The sequence below is a fragment of the Piliocolobus tephrosceles genome, chromosome 9, assembly GCF_002776525.5.
Source record: "Piliocolobus tephrosceles isolate RC106 chromosome 9, ASM277652v3, whole genome shotgun sequence".
Taxonomy (NCBI): domain Eukaryota; kingdom Metazoa; phylum Chordata; class Mammalia; order Primates; family Cercopithecidae; genus Piliocolobus; species Piliocolobus tephrosceles.
The window spans coordinates 71636601-71650978 of NC_045442.1; the positions used below are offsets into that span (position 1 = coordinate 71636601).

Below are 14378 nucleotides of genomic sequence, written 5' to 3' on the forward strand. Positions count from 1 at the left end.
CATTTTTCATGTTTTATACTAATGTAGAACATTTTGTTTCCTACTGTTTTTCATCATTGTCACTGTTTGCTAAATATTTTCACATGGAAGGGGAGAGAGAGAGAGACAAAGTCAGGAGGAAAAAGAACCCCCCTCCAAACTTGTGTCCGAAGCTAATTTCCTCCCGTTGGGCTTGGCTATAACTCTACAAGTAAAACAGTCACCCCAAGCAATGCGTACAGGAACTCAATAGTAACGTGATTAAGTTCCTAGTCAACAAGACTACACTCGACTGTATGTTAACAAACCTAATTATAGCCCCGTGGTGATAAATTGGGCCAGGGCCCTGGTTGCACATCTCTGAGGTCATATCTAGAAGAGCAGTTTGACCCTCTTGTCTCAGGGAAGAGAATTGTCCTGGAGAGGGGTCCCTGGCTCAGTGTGGTAGAGGGGCTGTTTTCTCCTTGACCTGGTTGTCCAGCTCCTGGGAGGATGGGTGGATGCCAGGAAGCGTTTCAGAGTGGAAGGTCATTGGCATGAGAACTGGGCATTAGGATTTGCTGGAGGAGGCTGGAAGGGCAGTGGCTTCTGAGCCATTGGCCCCTTTCACATTGTGAGTGGCATCAGGATGCCTGAGAGGAGAGCATGGTGTTTCTGCTTCATTGGATCCATGCAGGTCTTGGAGGGTGGTGGCTCACTCTTTCTGGGCCAGGTAGAGGGTGGCTCAGATACTCCCCTTCCTCCAGGCTTCTCATCTGTAACTGGTGAAGCCCGGAAGAGCTTGTTGTTCAAGAGGAAATCTTGTGTCACTTCTTTACGAAGAACTCCAGCCTGGTGGAGATGAATGAGTCCTGAAGATGGAATCAAAGCTGTTTGGGCACAAGTAAGATGGAAAGGGTTGAAGGACATTTTCAAGGAGTGCTGTCTTGAGAGAAAAATGGAAAGAAATCCACACGCAGAAAAGAGATATCCAGATATGAAAACATGGGGCAGGGGGAGGGAGGGAGAGAAGAGAATGTAGAGAAAGAGAGAGACATAGAGGAGAGGACGTGTCGATACCAACAGAGGAGATGGCCCATGAACTCAGAGGAGAAACTCTCCTTGCCTCAGCCAAAGTGAGCTTCCTAAAAAGCCAGTTTGACCTCCGGTGAAAATTCTCTTCTGGCTATGATTCCTACAGGAGTCTGTTGAAATGTCTTGGCTTGGAATAGGTGAGTCTCTCCATCTATCCCTAGCTTCTCTCTCCAGCCTTATCTCTTGCTTGTTGTCAACTGTGACCCTGCCCTTCTGCCACATGAGCCTTCTTAGGGTCCCCAAGAATGCCAGCCTCTTTCAGAACAGTATGATTCTATCTGTGTTTATTTCTGTCTGTCCTACTCTCCTGTATTCTTTCCCTGGAAAACTCCTACTCATTCTTCAAGACCCAGCTCTCAGGTCTCCTCTGTGACATTTTCCTGACATTCCCAGGAGGCATTATTCATCCTCTGACCCCGACCCCTGACACTGGCCAGGCTGCATTGAAAAATGTCTGTGTTTGCAAGTCTCTTGCTCTACACCTTCCTTTCTCTACAGCTATTCCTCTGCTCATTCATTTACTCATTCAAGAAATATACATAAGATCTTGACAAGGGCCGGGCACGGTGGCTCAAGCCTGTAATCCCAGCACTTTGGGAGGCTGAGACGGGCGGATCACGAGGTCAGGAGATCGAGACCATCCTGGCGAACACGGTGAAACCCCGTCTCTACTAAAAAATACAAAAAATTAGCCGGGCGAGGTGGCGGGTACCTGTAGTCCCAGCTACTCGGGAGGCTGAGGCAGGAGAATGGCGTAAACCCGGGAGGCGGAGCTTGCAGTGAGCTGAGATCTGGCCACTGCACTCCAGCCTGGGTGACAGAGCTGGACTCCGTCTCAAAAAAAGAAAAAAAACCTGACAGATATTGTTCTAGACACTGGGGATTTAGCAATGTACAAAACCCCCTGCCCTTCTGGAGGTGTATTTGTGGATTTCATTAATTTCAGTAGCTGTATTTGTGGATGTATTAATGAGGCTTTTTAATAGTAAGAAACAGAAACTTGCTCAGGCTAGCTCTAGAAATGGGTATTACTGTAAAATGGTGGCAATAAGGAAGGCAGGAAATCTCATAGAGACCCAAGAGCAGCTGCACAGCTGAGCCTCTCAGCTTCTATAACTCGTTAATTGGCTCATTCATGGCCCCTCCCAGGCCCATGTCATTTAAGAAACTTTTTATTGTGATAAGAAATACATACACAAAAGTGCATGTATCCCAAAAGTACAGCTCAATGAATTTTCACAAATTATAGCCCATAAAGAGGTGAAGAAACATAACATTCATTACCCTAGTACCTCCTATCCTCCTTTATTTCATTTTTAAGATAAATTCTCATCCCAGCTTCTCCCCAGCTATTTACTATGTGATGTTTTGATTTCTGTTTTCACTGGATTCATTTTTTAAACAGCTTTATTTAGGTGAAACCTACATATCATAAAATCATCCATTATAAATGAACAATCCAACGATTTTTAGTAAGTTTATAAAGAGCAGCAATGATCACAATCCAGTTTTAGAACATTTCCATCATCCCAAAGAATCCTCTTGAGTCAATTTTCAGTTAGTACTCAGTTCTAGCCACAACCCCAGCCCCAGGCAACCAGGTTTTACGTTTAGGTCTGTGATCCATTTTTTAAAAATAATTTTACTGAGATATAATTCACATACCATAAAGCCTACACCTAAGAAAGGTAAAAGTATGTGTTTCTAGTATATTTATAAAGTTCTACAAATATCACCCCTATTTAATTCCAGAACATTTTAATCACCAAAAAGAAACCCTATATCTATTCATAGTCACTCCCCACTTTTCCCTCCCTTTAGTCCTGGAAATCACTAATCTCCTTTCTGTCTCTATGGATTTGCCTATTCTAGACATTCCACATGAATAGAATCATATAATATGTGGCCTTTAATGCCTGGCTTCTTTCACTCAGTATAATGTTTTCAGGATTCATCCATGTTGTAGTATGTATGAGAACTTCATTCCTTTTTATGGCCAAATAATATTCCATTGTATGGATTCACAATATTTTGTTCATCTATTCCTATACTGATAGACATTTGGATTGTTTCTACTTTTTGGCTCTTATGATGAATAATGCTGTTATGAACATTTATGTACAAGTTTTTGTATGGCCATGTTTTCAGTTCTCTTGGGCATATATCTAGGAGTGGGATTGCTGGGTCATGTGCTAACTATATTTAACTTAAAATTTTTTAATATACATTAAAAAAAGTTTTATTTTTTATTAAATAGAGAGAGATAGGGTTTCACCTTGTTGCCCAGGCTGGTCTTGAACTCCTGAACTCGAGCAATCCACCTGCCTTGGCTTCCCAGAGTGCTGGGACTGCAGGCATGAGCTACCATGCTTAGTGTAAGTTTAACTTTTTCTTCTTTTTTTTTTTGAGACAAAGTTTCACTCTTGTTGCCCAGGCTGGAGTGCAATGGTGTGATCTTGGCTCACTGCAACCTCTACCTCCCAGGTTCAAGTGATTCTTCTGTCTCAGGCTCCCAAGTAGCTAGGATTACAGGTGTGTGCCACCATGCCCAACTAATTTTGTGTTTTTAGTAGATATGAGGTTTCACCATGTTGGTCAGGCTGGTCTTGAATTCCTGACCTCAGTTGATCCACCTGCCTCGGCCCCCCAAAGTGCTGGGATTACAGTTGTGAGTCACCATGCTCAGCTTTGTTTAACTTTTTGCATGTGATCTATTTAAAGTTAATTTCTGTGAATGGTATGAGGTAAGAATCTAAGTTTATTTTTTTGCATATGGATATCCAGTTGTCCATATGATTTTTCAAATGTCCATAATGATTTTTCAAATCATTAATTTGCACTGGATTTTGTCAGGTGTTTTTTTTCCTGCATTTACTGAGTAACCTATTGAAATCTCTGAGTATTACTGTCGAATTATCTATTTCTCCTTTCATTTTCATGAGTTTCTGCTTTATGTATTTAGGAGTTTTGTTGTTCGGTGCCTATATATTTATAATTGGTATTTCCTAATGTATTTACAATTTTATCATTATAAAACATCCTTTGTCTCTAATAACATTTTTTTCTTTCTTTCTTTTTTTTTTTTTTTTGAGACAGAGTCTTACTCTGTCACACAGGCTGGAGTACAATGGTGCGGTCTCAGTTCACTGCAACCTCCGCCTCCCAGGTTTAAGCAATTCTCCCACCTCAGCCTCCTGAGTAGCTGGGACTATAGGCGCATGCCACTACACTCTGCTAATTTTTGTATTTTTAGTAGAGATGGGGTTTCACTATGTTGGCCAGGCTGGTCTCGAACTCCTGACCTCGTGATCCACCCCCCTGGGCCTCTCAAAGTGCTGGGATTATAGGTGGGAGCCACCACACCTGGCCTCTCTAATAACATTTCTTATATTAAAATCTATTTTGTCTGATAGTAATATAGCCACTCCAGCTCTCTTATGGTTACTGTTTGCTTGGGAGATCTCTTCCTATTTTTGTGTCTCTTGTTGACAGCATTCAGCTGGATCTTGCTTTTTCATCCAGTCTGACAATCTCTGACTTTTGAATGGATATTTTAGTCTGTTCCTGTTTAATGTGATTAATAATATGACTGGTTAACACCTGCCATTTTTCTTTTCTTTTTTGAGACAGTCTTGCTCTGTTGCCCAAGATGGAGTGCAGTGGTGTGATCTTGGCTCACTGCAACCTCTGCGTCCTGGGTTGAAGCAATTCTCATGCTTCAGCCTCCTGAGTAGCTGGGACTACAGGCATGTGCCACCATGCCCAGCTAATTTTTTGTATTTTAGTAGAGATGGAGTTTCACCATGTTACCCAGGTTGGTCTCAGACTCCTGAGCTCAGGCAATCCACCCACCTTGGCCTCCCAAAGTGCTGGGATTACAGACATGAGCCATCATGCCTGACTTTTTCTATTTGTTTTGTATTTGCTTAATGTCTTTTTTGTTTCTCTTTTACTGCCTTATTTTATGTTAAATAATCGTGTTTTTAGTTTAAAAATAACAATTTCAATTATCTTCATTTTATTTTCTCAGTGGTTGCTCCAAGGATTACAACTGCATTTAATTTATCACGATCTATTTCAGAAAAATGCTACTCTAATTCTGGTGAAATATAGAAACTTTGCTCCAATATGTCTCTTTTTCTTCCCTTCTCTTCTGTACTATTGTCATTTATATTACATCTAAATATGTTATAAACCCAATAATACAGTGTTATAATTATTTTTTATTGCAACCTTGCATTTTTAAAAGAAGCTAAGAGAAGAAGTGAGAAAAAATATACACAAAGAATCTTTTATATTTACTAACATATATATCCTTTCTGGCACTCTTTGTTTCTTTTTGTAGAGTCATCATGTAGGGACATTTCTGTTTAGCCTAAAGGACTTTACTTAGTATTTCTTGTCTGTTTAGCCTAAAGGACTTTACTTAGTATTTCTTGTAAGGCAGGCATGCTAGCAACATATAATCTCAGTCTTTGTTTATCTGTGAACATCTTTATTTCCCTTCCACGTTGAAGGATTATTTTAGCTGTATATGGAATTTTTAGTTGAACATTTTTCTTTTCATGTAGCACTTTAAATGTGTCATTCCATTGTCTCTGGCCTCCATTGTTTCTGATGAGAAGTTAGCTGTCCTTTGTTTTGTTGTTCTTCTGCACATGGTGACTTGTTTTTCTCTTTCTGTTTTCAAGAGTTTTTCTTTGTCTTAGGCTTTCAACAATTTTACTCTGTGGATCTAGGTGTGGGTCTCTTTTTATATATCCTACTTAGGGTTTATTGAGCTTCTTAGATGTGTAAAGCTATATTTGGGAAGATTTTGGCCATTTTATCTTCAAATACTTTTTCTGCCCCATTCTCTCTACTCTTGTTCTAGAATGCTAATTACAGATATGTGGGTACCCTTAATATTTCTTTACATCTCCTCTGCACATGTGCACAGGCTCTGTTGGCCAGGGATGTGTAGGTACCTTTGGTCCTCTTTGGTGTCTAGTATACATACACACAGCCTCTGGCTAACCCAGGGTATGTGAAGAATCCCCTGTGGCTTAAGTTTTACCTCTTAAAACTTACTGATAAATCCCCACTAGTCCATCAGTCCTTTGCTTAGCTGAAATGGAACTGCAGCCTCAGATTGATGGAGCCACTGGTCCTTCCTGTTTGCTTGCCATTGAGATGACTTCATCTGACAGTGCTCTAAATCAAGTGTGTCCTTTCCATTATCAGTGGCAAAGCTGTTGGTTGTCATGGTGCCAGAAGGAGCTGGGGTTAGGGACATGGGGTGTGGGCAGCTATAGACTCATATTGTTCTTACCTAAAGTTTAGTAGTTTTCATTAAAAATATTTCTCAATTTTTGTGTCCCTTTGGTAGAATTCTAGAGTGCTGAAGTGGTTTTTGACAAATTTGTTCAGCTTCATCATTGCTTTTTGGGGAGAGGTTCTGTAGACCTCCAAACTCCATTATGTGAGAAGTCAGAAGTCCCTTGGTATATTTTCAGAGCTTCTAGTTCTGTTACTTACTAAACACCTCTGTCCTCCATATTTTCGGTTCAAATTTCCAATAGAAAGAATCTGACTGGTCCAAATAGGCTTGGACCATGCCCCTCCTCCAAGCCATTTCATAGGTGGCTGCTTGGCTCTGCCTTGAAAGAAGTGGGAAGGCTAGGGGAGAACTTCAGTTGAGAGAAATAACTGCATGAGTCCAGGGACAGATGTTTGTCACAATTTGTTTATTGTGGTTTCCGCCCCAGTCTAACTGATCCCACATATAGTTGGAAAGTGGTTCTGGGCAACTTTAGTGATGTAAATAAGGATTGGGTAAGGGTCTGCTTCAGGGAGGATTGGGGTAGTGAACAGCAAGGCTGTTGGGTCCACATTGCACCATGTAAAGCCAGTATAAGGCCAGCAGAGTGGGCCTGTCCAGGCTGAACTGCTCTTGCCTCACTCTTGCCCTGTCCTGGCCCTTCTCCTGATTCTTTCTTAGTTCACACTTGTCTCTGTCTGGACAGAGTGGACACTCTAATGTTGAGTATAGTTTCTACACTTTTCTGCAAGCATTCATTCACTCATTTATCCATGCATGCATTTAAGCAGTATTTGATCACTCACTTGTGTCAGATGGTGTGCTAGATGGTGAGAATGTTATGGTAAGCAAGGCACAACTGGCCCTTACCCTCCCAAGGTTACAGCCTACTGAAGGCCAAGGATCCTTTCAGTATGCTGGATGACAGTGGCTAAATCTTTTTTTTTTTTTTTTAAGACAGGGTCTTGCTCTGTCACCCAGGCTGGAGTGCAGTGGCATAATCTCAGTTCCCTGCAGCCTCTGCCTCCCGGATTCAACCAATTCTCCTGCCTCAGCCTCCTGAGTAGCTGGGATTACAGGCATGCACCACCACACCTGGCTAATTTTTGTATTTTTAGTAGAGATGAGATTTCACCATGTTGGCCAGGCTAGTCTCGAACTCCTGGTCTCAAGTGATCTGCCTGCCTTGGCCTCCCAAAGTGCTGGGATTACAGGTGTGAGCCACCATGCCTAGCTAAAGCAACCTGACTAAATCTTTACAGACAGGTTGGGTTGTTCTTTTTCTTCTCTGGTTTGTTCTTTTTGTTCTTTGTTTATCAGGTGAACAGCATAAACAAGATTGCAGAGAATATATTTAAACTATTTAAAATACCTTACTTCGTCTAAAGCCTCTAGCATTTTGTCTGTTTTCAAATTAATCTTGCTAGTTACTAATGTGTGTCATTATTCATTAAAGCAGACCCAGTGAGACTCTCCTTTAGTAAACTTGGTTATTAGTGAAAATATCATGATCTCCAAATGTATAGCAGAAGCTCTGTTAATTGACCTCCTTTTAAATATTTCTTCATTCTCTCTGTAAAACATATAGAGTGATGCCTTTAGTACAATAAACACTCGTGACTGGTTTACTACTCTCAATATGTCCACCAGTTGTATTGGATGCTACTACAAATCAGTTATATATGTTCCTAAACCTGCTTATGTCAGTTGTACTTGTCATTTTAATAATTTATTTAGATCATGTAAATAATAAAATATAACTATACCCAGAAATAAATATTTTCTATGTTAACTAGATAGAATGTTTTAGAAAGCCTCAATAAAGACAAGTAACAAAAATACTATTTTGAGTTTTGAGTGCTATGAAAACTAGAAAAGACTGGAGAAAAAAATCACAAATTTTCAGAAGGAATTTCCATATGTAAAGGATTCTGCATGAAGATTATTTTTAAATTCTCACTATGCCTCAAAGAATACAAAACTAGAACTCACAGATGACTCACTAAAAGTTTAGTTTTTCTGTAATAAAAGCTATGTAGAAATCCAAACAGTGGAACTATGAGGGGAAAAAAGGCCTTAGGTCTAGATGAAAAGATGGCTAGATAAATGCATAATTGTATACTTTAACTGAAAATGTGTAAGATTACGCTGCTTTAACTTACTTTAAATATTTAAAAATATTATCATAAATATTATCCAGTTGCTATCACTATCAAAATATTGTTATAAATTTTATCATTCTGAGTAGGCATTTTCCTCGTTCCTTTCCCTAAAGGTAGCTAATGATGTCAGTTTCTTATTTATTTTTTCATAGACTATTCATATAAAACCAAAAAGGCTCCTTCCCTATTCTATAACAAATTAACAGACTTTTTTGATAAATCCACCAAATTCAAATCCAAGTTGTATGGAATAAGAAGGCCGCTACTGTATAAAGCACCATTTCACAAAAAAATGTCTTTATACATGTTGTCAAATAAGAAGTGTAACATACTGGTAGAGATCATACAATCACATTATGTTTTCTACTTTTATTTTAAAGTATATAATTAATTTCTAGATATTTGGGGATTAACTATTTATCTTTTGTTAATACAAGTTTTTTTATTTTGTTAAAATATAAGTAACATTAAATTGACCATCTTAACCATTTTAAGTAGTATACAGTTAAGTAGTGTTAAGTATTCATATTGTTATGCAGCCATTACCTCCATCCATCTTCAAAATTCTTTTAACCTTACAAATCTGAAACTCTATAACCTTTAAACAGTAACTTTCCAGTCTCCCCAGCTGTTGACAACCACCTTTCTACTCTCTGTCTCTATGAATCTGACTACTCTTGGTACTTCATAGAGGTGGAATCATACAGTATTTATCATTTTGTGACTTTTTGTGTCTATTCATGGTTTATTTCTGTTAGCATAACATATTCAAAGTTCATCCATGTTGTAGCATGTGTCAGAATTGTTTTCCTTTTTAAGGCTGAATAATATTCCACTGTATGGATATACCACATGTTGTTTATTTATTTATTCATCAGTGGACAGTTAGATTGCTTCCATGTTTTAGCTGTTGTGAATAATGCTGCTATTACTATGGGTGTATAGATATCTCTTCAAGATCCTCCTTTTAATTCTTTGGTGCATATGTGCAGAAAAATTGCTAGGTCATGTGGTAATTCTATTTCTAATTTTTTGGGAAACTGCCTTAATGTTTTCCATAATGGCCCTGCCATTTTACTTTTCACCAACAGTGCACAAGGGTTTCAATTTCTCCACATCCTTGTCAACAATTTTTTATTTTCTGGGTTTTAAAAAATAACAGCCACCCTATTGGGTGTGAGGTAGTGTCTCACTGTGGTTTTGATTTGCATTTTCCTAATGATTAGTGATGTTGAGTGTCATTTCATATGCTTATTGACTATTTATGTATCTTTTTTTATGGAAAAGTGTCTATTCAAGTCCTCTGTTCATTTTTGAATTGGTTTGTCTGATATTTTTGTTGTTGACTTTAGTAGTTCTTTACATATTCTGGATATAAATCTGTAATATGATATATGACTCATAAATATTTTTTCCCATTCTGTAGGCTACCTTTTTACTTTGTTGATGATGCCATCTGATGCACAAAAGTTTTTAATTTTCATGATGCTTAATTTGTGTATGGGCATACCTCATTTTATTGTACTTTGTTTTATTGTGTTTTGAATGTATTGTGCTTTTTACAAATTGAAAATTTTTGGCAACCCTGCATCAAGCAAGCCTATCAGAACCATGTTTCCAACGGCATGTTTTCATGTGCTCACTTCGTGTCTCTGTATCACAATTTGGTAATTCTTACAGTGTTTCAAATTTTTTCATTCTTATTGTATCTGTTATGGTGATCTGTGATCAGTGATCTTAGGTGTCATTATTGTAATTGTTTTAGGCACCATGAACCACACCCTTGTAAGATGGTGAACTTAATCGATGAATGTTGTGTGCATTCTGACTGCCCCACCAACTGGCCATTCCCCTGTCTCTTTCCCTCTCCTTGGACTTCCCTATTCCCTGTGACACAACAGTATTGAAATTAGGCCAATTTCAATATTAGGTCAATTCAAATTAGGCCAATTTCAATATTAGACCCGAAATTTCACTGACTTTAAAGGGTCCAAGTGAAAGAAAGAGCCGCACACTTCTCACTTTAAATCAAAAGCTAGAAATGATTTAGCTTAGTGAGGAAGCCATATCAAAAGCCAAGATAGGCTGAAAGCTAGACCTCTTGCACCAGATAGCCACATTGTAAATACAAAAGAAAAGTTCCTGAAGGAAATTAAAAGTGCTACTCCAGTGAACATATGAATGATAAGAAGGTGAAACAGCCTTATTGCTGATATGAAGAAAGTTTACTAGTTTGGGTAGAAGATCAAAGAAGCTATGACATTCCCTGAAGCCAAAGCCTAATCCAGAGCAAGGCTCTAACTCTATTCTATGAAGGTTGAGAGAGGTAAGGAAGCTGCAGAAGAAAAGTTAGAAGCCAGGAGAGGCTGGCTCATGAGGTTTAAGGAAAGAAGCCATCATCTCCAAAACATAAAAATGCAAGGTGAAGCAGCAAGTGCTGATCAAGAAATTGTAGCAAGTTATTCAGAAGATCAAGCTAAGACAATTGGTGAAAGTGGCTACACTAAACAACAGATTTTTAATTTAGATGGAATAGCCTTCTAATGGAAGAAGATGCCGTTTAGGACTTTCATAGATAGAGAAGAGAAGTCAATGTCTGGCTTCAAAGCTTCAAAGGAAAGGCAGGCTGACTGTCTCGTTAGGGACTAATGCAGCTGGTGACTTTAAGTTGAAGCCAATGTTCATTTACTTTTCTGAAAATCCTAGGGCCCTAAGAATTATGCTAGGCCAGGCATGGTGGGATCATGCCTATAATCCCAGCACTTTGGGAGGCTGAGGCAGGAGGATCGCTTGAGGTCAGGAGTTCAAGACCAGTCTGGGCAACATAGCAAGACCCCATTTCTACAAAAAATATATTAAAAAAATTAGTCAGATATGGTGGCACATGCCTGTAGTCCCAGCTACTTGGGAGGCTGAGGCAGGAGGATCACTTGAGCCTAGGAGTTAAGGGACCACAGTGAACTATGATAATGCCACTTCACTCCAGTGTGGGCAACATAGCAAGATCCTGTCTTTAAACAAAGGAATTATGCTATGCTGAAGAGAGGCAATGAAAAAAATGATTTATGTTAAATCTAATCTGCCTGTGCGCTTTAAATGGGAAAACAAATCCTGGGTGACAACACATCTTTTTTTTTTTTTGGCCTTTACTTTCATTATATGCATTTGTGATTCATAGGAGGAGGTAAAAATATCAGCATTAACAGGAGTTTGGAAGAAGTTGATTTCAACCCTCATCTGATCTCATAAATGACTTTGAGGATGTCAAGACATTAGTGGAGGAAGTAACTGCAGATGTGGTAGAAATAGCAAGAGAACTAGAATTAGAAGTGGAACCCAAACCTATGACTGAATTGCTGTAATCTCATCATAAAACTTAAACAGATAAGATGAGTAGTTGCTTCTCTCTCTCTCTCTTTTTTTTTTTTTTTTTTTTTTTTTGACATGGGGGTCTCACTCTGTCACCCAGGCTAGAGTGCAGTGGTGTGATCTTGGCTTACTACAACCTCTGCCTCCTGGGCTCAAGTGATCCTCCCACCTCAGCCTCTTGAGTAGCTGGGACCACAGGTGCATGCCACCACACCTGGCTAAGTTTTTGCATTTTTGGCAGAGATACTGTTTCACCATGTTGCCCAGGCTGGTCTCAAACTCCTGAGTTCAAGTGATCCGCCTGCCTCAGCCTCTCAGTGTTGGGATTACAGGCATGAGCCACCGTGCCTGGCTGAGGAGTTGCTTGCCTCTTATGGATGAGCAAAGAAAGTGGTTTCTTGAGATGGAAACTACTCTCAGTGAAGATGCAGTGAACATTGTTGAAATAACAACAAAGCTTTCAGAATATTTCATAAACTTAGTTAATAAAGCAGCAGCAGGTTTAGACAGAATTGACTCTAACTCTGTAAGAAGTTTTACTGTGGGTGAAATGCTATCAAACAGCATTACATGCTACAGATAAATCTTTCATGAATGGAAGAGTCAATTGATGCAGCAAACTTCATTATTATCTTTTTTTTAAGAAATTGCCACAGCCACTACATCCTTCAACAACCACTACCTTGATCAGTCACCAGCCATCAACATTGAGGCAAGACCTTCCACCAACAAAAAGATGATGATTCACTCAAGGCTCAGAAGATCATTAACATTTTTTAGCAATAAAGTATTTTTAAGTTAAGGTATATACAGTGTTTTTAAGACATAATGCTACACTTAATAGACTACAGTATAATGTGAACATTTATATGTCAGGGAAACAAAAAATTCATGCGACTTGCTTTATTGTAATATTCACTTTATCATGGTGGTCTGGAACTGAGCTCGCACTATCTCTGAGATGTGAGTATATTTTTATTTTGTTGCCTATGTCTTTGGTGTCATATCTAACAAATCATTTCCAAATACAATGCCATGAAGCTTTTGTTCTATCTTTTCCTTGAAGAGTTTTATAGTTTTAACTTTTGTTTAGGTCTTTAATTCATTTTGAGTTAACTTTTGTATATAGTGTTAGGTAAGGTACTGGTTATCTTTTTGTTATTGATTTTTAGCTTAATTCCATCATGGTCAATCACATTCCATATGATTTTTATACTTTAAAATTTCTTGGGAGTTGTCTTATAGTCCATCTTGAAAAGGAAATGAATTCTGAAATTTATGAATACAGTGCTCTAAAATATGTCCATTAGATCAAGAGCATTTTGTACTTTAGATCTATATTCTAGAACTTCCACTTAGAGGAATTTGAAGTGGGCTTACTTTTCTCTAAGTATAGTTAGAAACCATGGTCATTATATGTAAACAAATATGAGGAAACTCTGAAGGGTGGATAAAAGAAGAAAGACACTCAATGGACTCAAGGGACGTTTGGGACCTGAGAAATGACCTGGTGAACTCTCTATGTTTGTCTCATATATCCCAGGCTGGGAGCTAAAGAAGCTGGCAACTCAGAAATGCCAAAGAGGGTAGACTGAAAACAAAACAAAATAAATCCTCAACAAAAGCCTGCTCTTTCCAGTCAAAGGACCAGGAAAAGGGTAGCCTAGCAAGATAGGAAACTTTTAGACATACTCTAGCTAAACACCACAGAAAACATAGGGCTCCACTCCCACTAGCAAAGGCTAAGTGAGGAGCTTATATTTAACCCTTGGAAGTCTGTAATAAAGTACTCCAAAACCCTACCAGAATGATATCAGAAAATGCAAAGTAAGGAGCAAGGACTTTCATTCTTATCAGCTGGTAATGCAGTACCTTCCTGCAGTCTAGTGGAGACCATGTGAGAAGCTGGAAATCCCACCCCTGCCTGGAAATAATGAGGAACTCTCATCTTCAGGTATCAATGGAGTCTGAGTGGAGAAACTGTACTGCTACCTGCACTTAGCAATAATGACATGGTGTTCCTCCCTCCCCCAACCACAGCAGTGTCAGAAAAAGTCAGTTAAAACAGAAGGTTTATAAAAGTCCCATCATCTCTTAACATAATATGAAATGTTCAGGTTTTACTAAAAAACCAAAAAGTCTTCTCAAAAACTAGGAAGATGTCAAACTGAATTTAAAAAGACAGTTGTTTTAGTCAGGGTTCTCTAGAGGGACAGAACTAATAGGATAGATGTATATATAAAGGGGAGTTTATTAAGGAGTGTTGACTCACACAATTAGAAGGTGAGATCCCACAATAGGCCATCTGCAAGCCAAGGAGCAAGGAAGCCACTCCAAGTCCCAAAGTTGAAGAACCTGGAGTCTGATGTTCGAGGGCAGGAAGCATCTAGCATGGAAGAAAGATGTAGGCCAGAAGACTAAACCAGCCTAGTCTTTCCACGTTCTTCTGCCTGCTTTTATTCTGGCCATGCTGGCAGCTGATTAGATTGTGCCCA

General features: G+C 38.9%; 1 long non-coding RNA gene across 1 annotated transcript in view; it reads left to right on the forward strand.

Moving 5' to 3' along the window:
- The first annotated feature begins 594 nt into the window (after positions 1-594).
- LOC111537823 overlaps positions 595-14378 on the forward strand; it is a 62026-nt gene continuing 48242 nt past the window's right edge. The window contains exon 1 of the long non-coding RNA XR_002730124.2: positions 595-862. This is a non-coding gene — a long non-coding RNA (uncharacterized LOC111537823). The remainder of the gene's footprint in view (positions 863-14378) is intronic.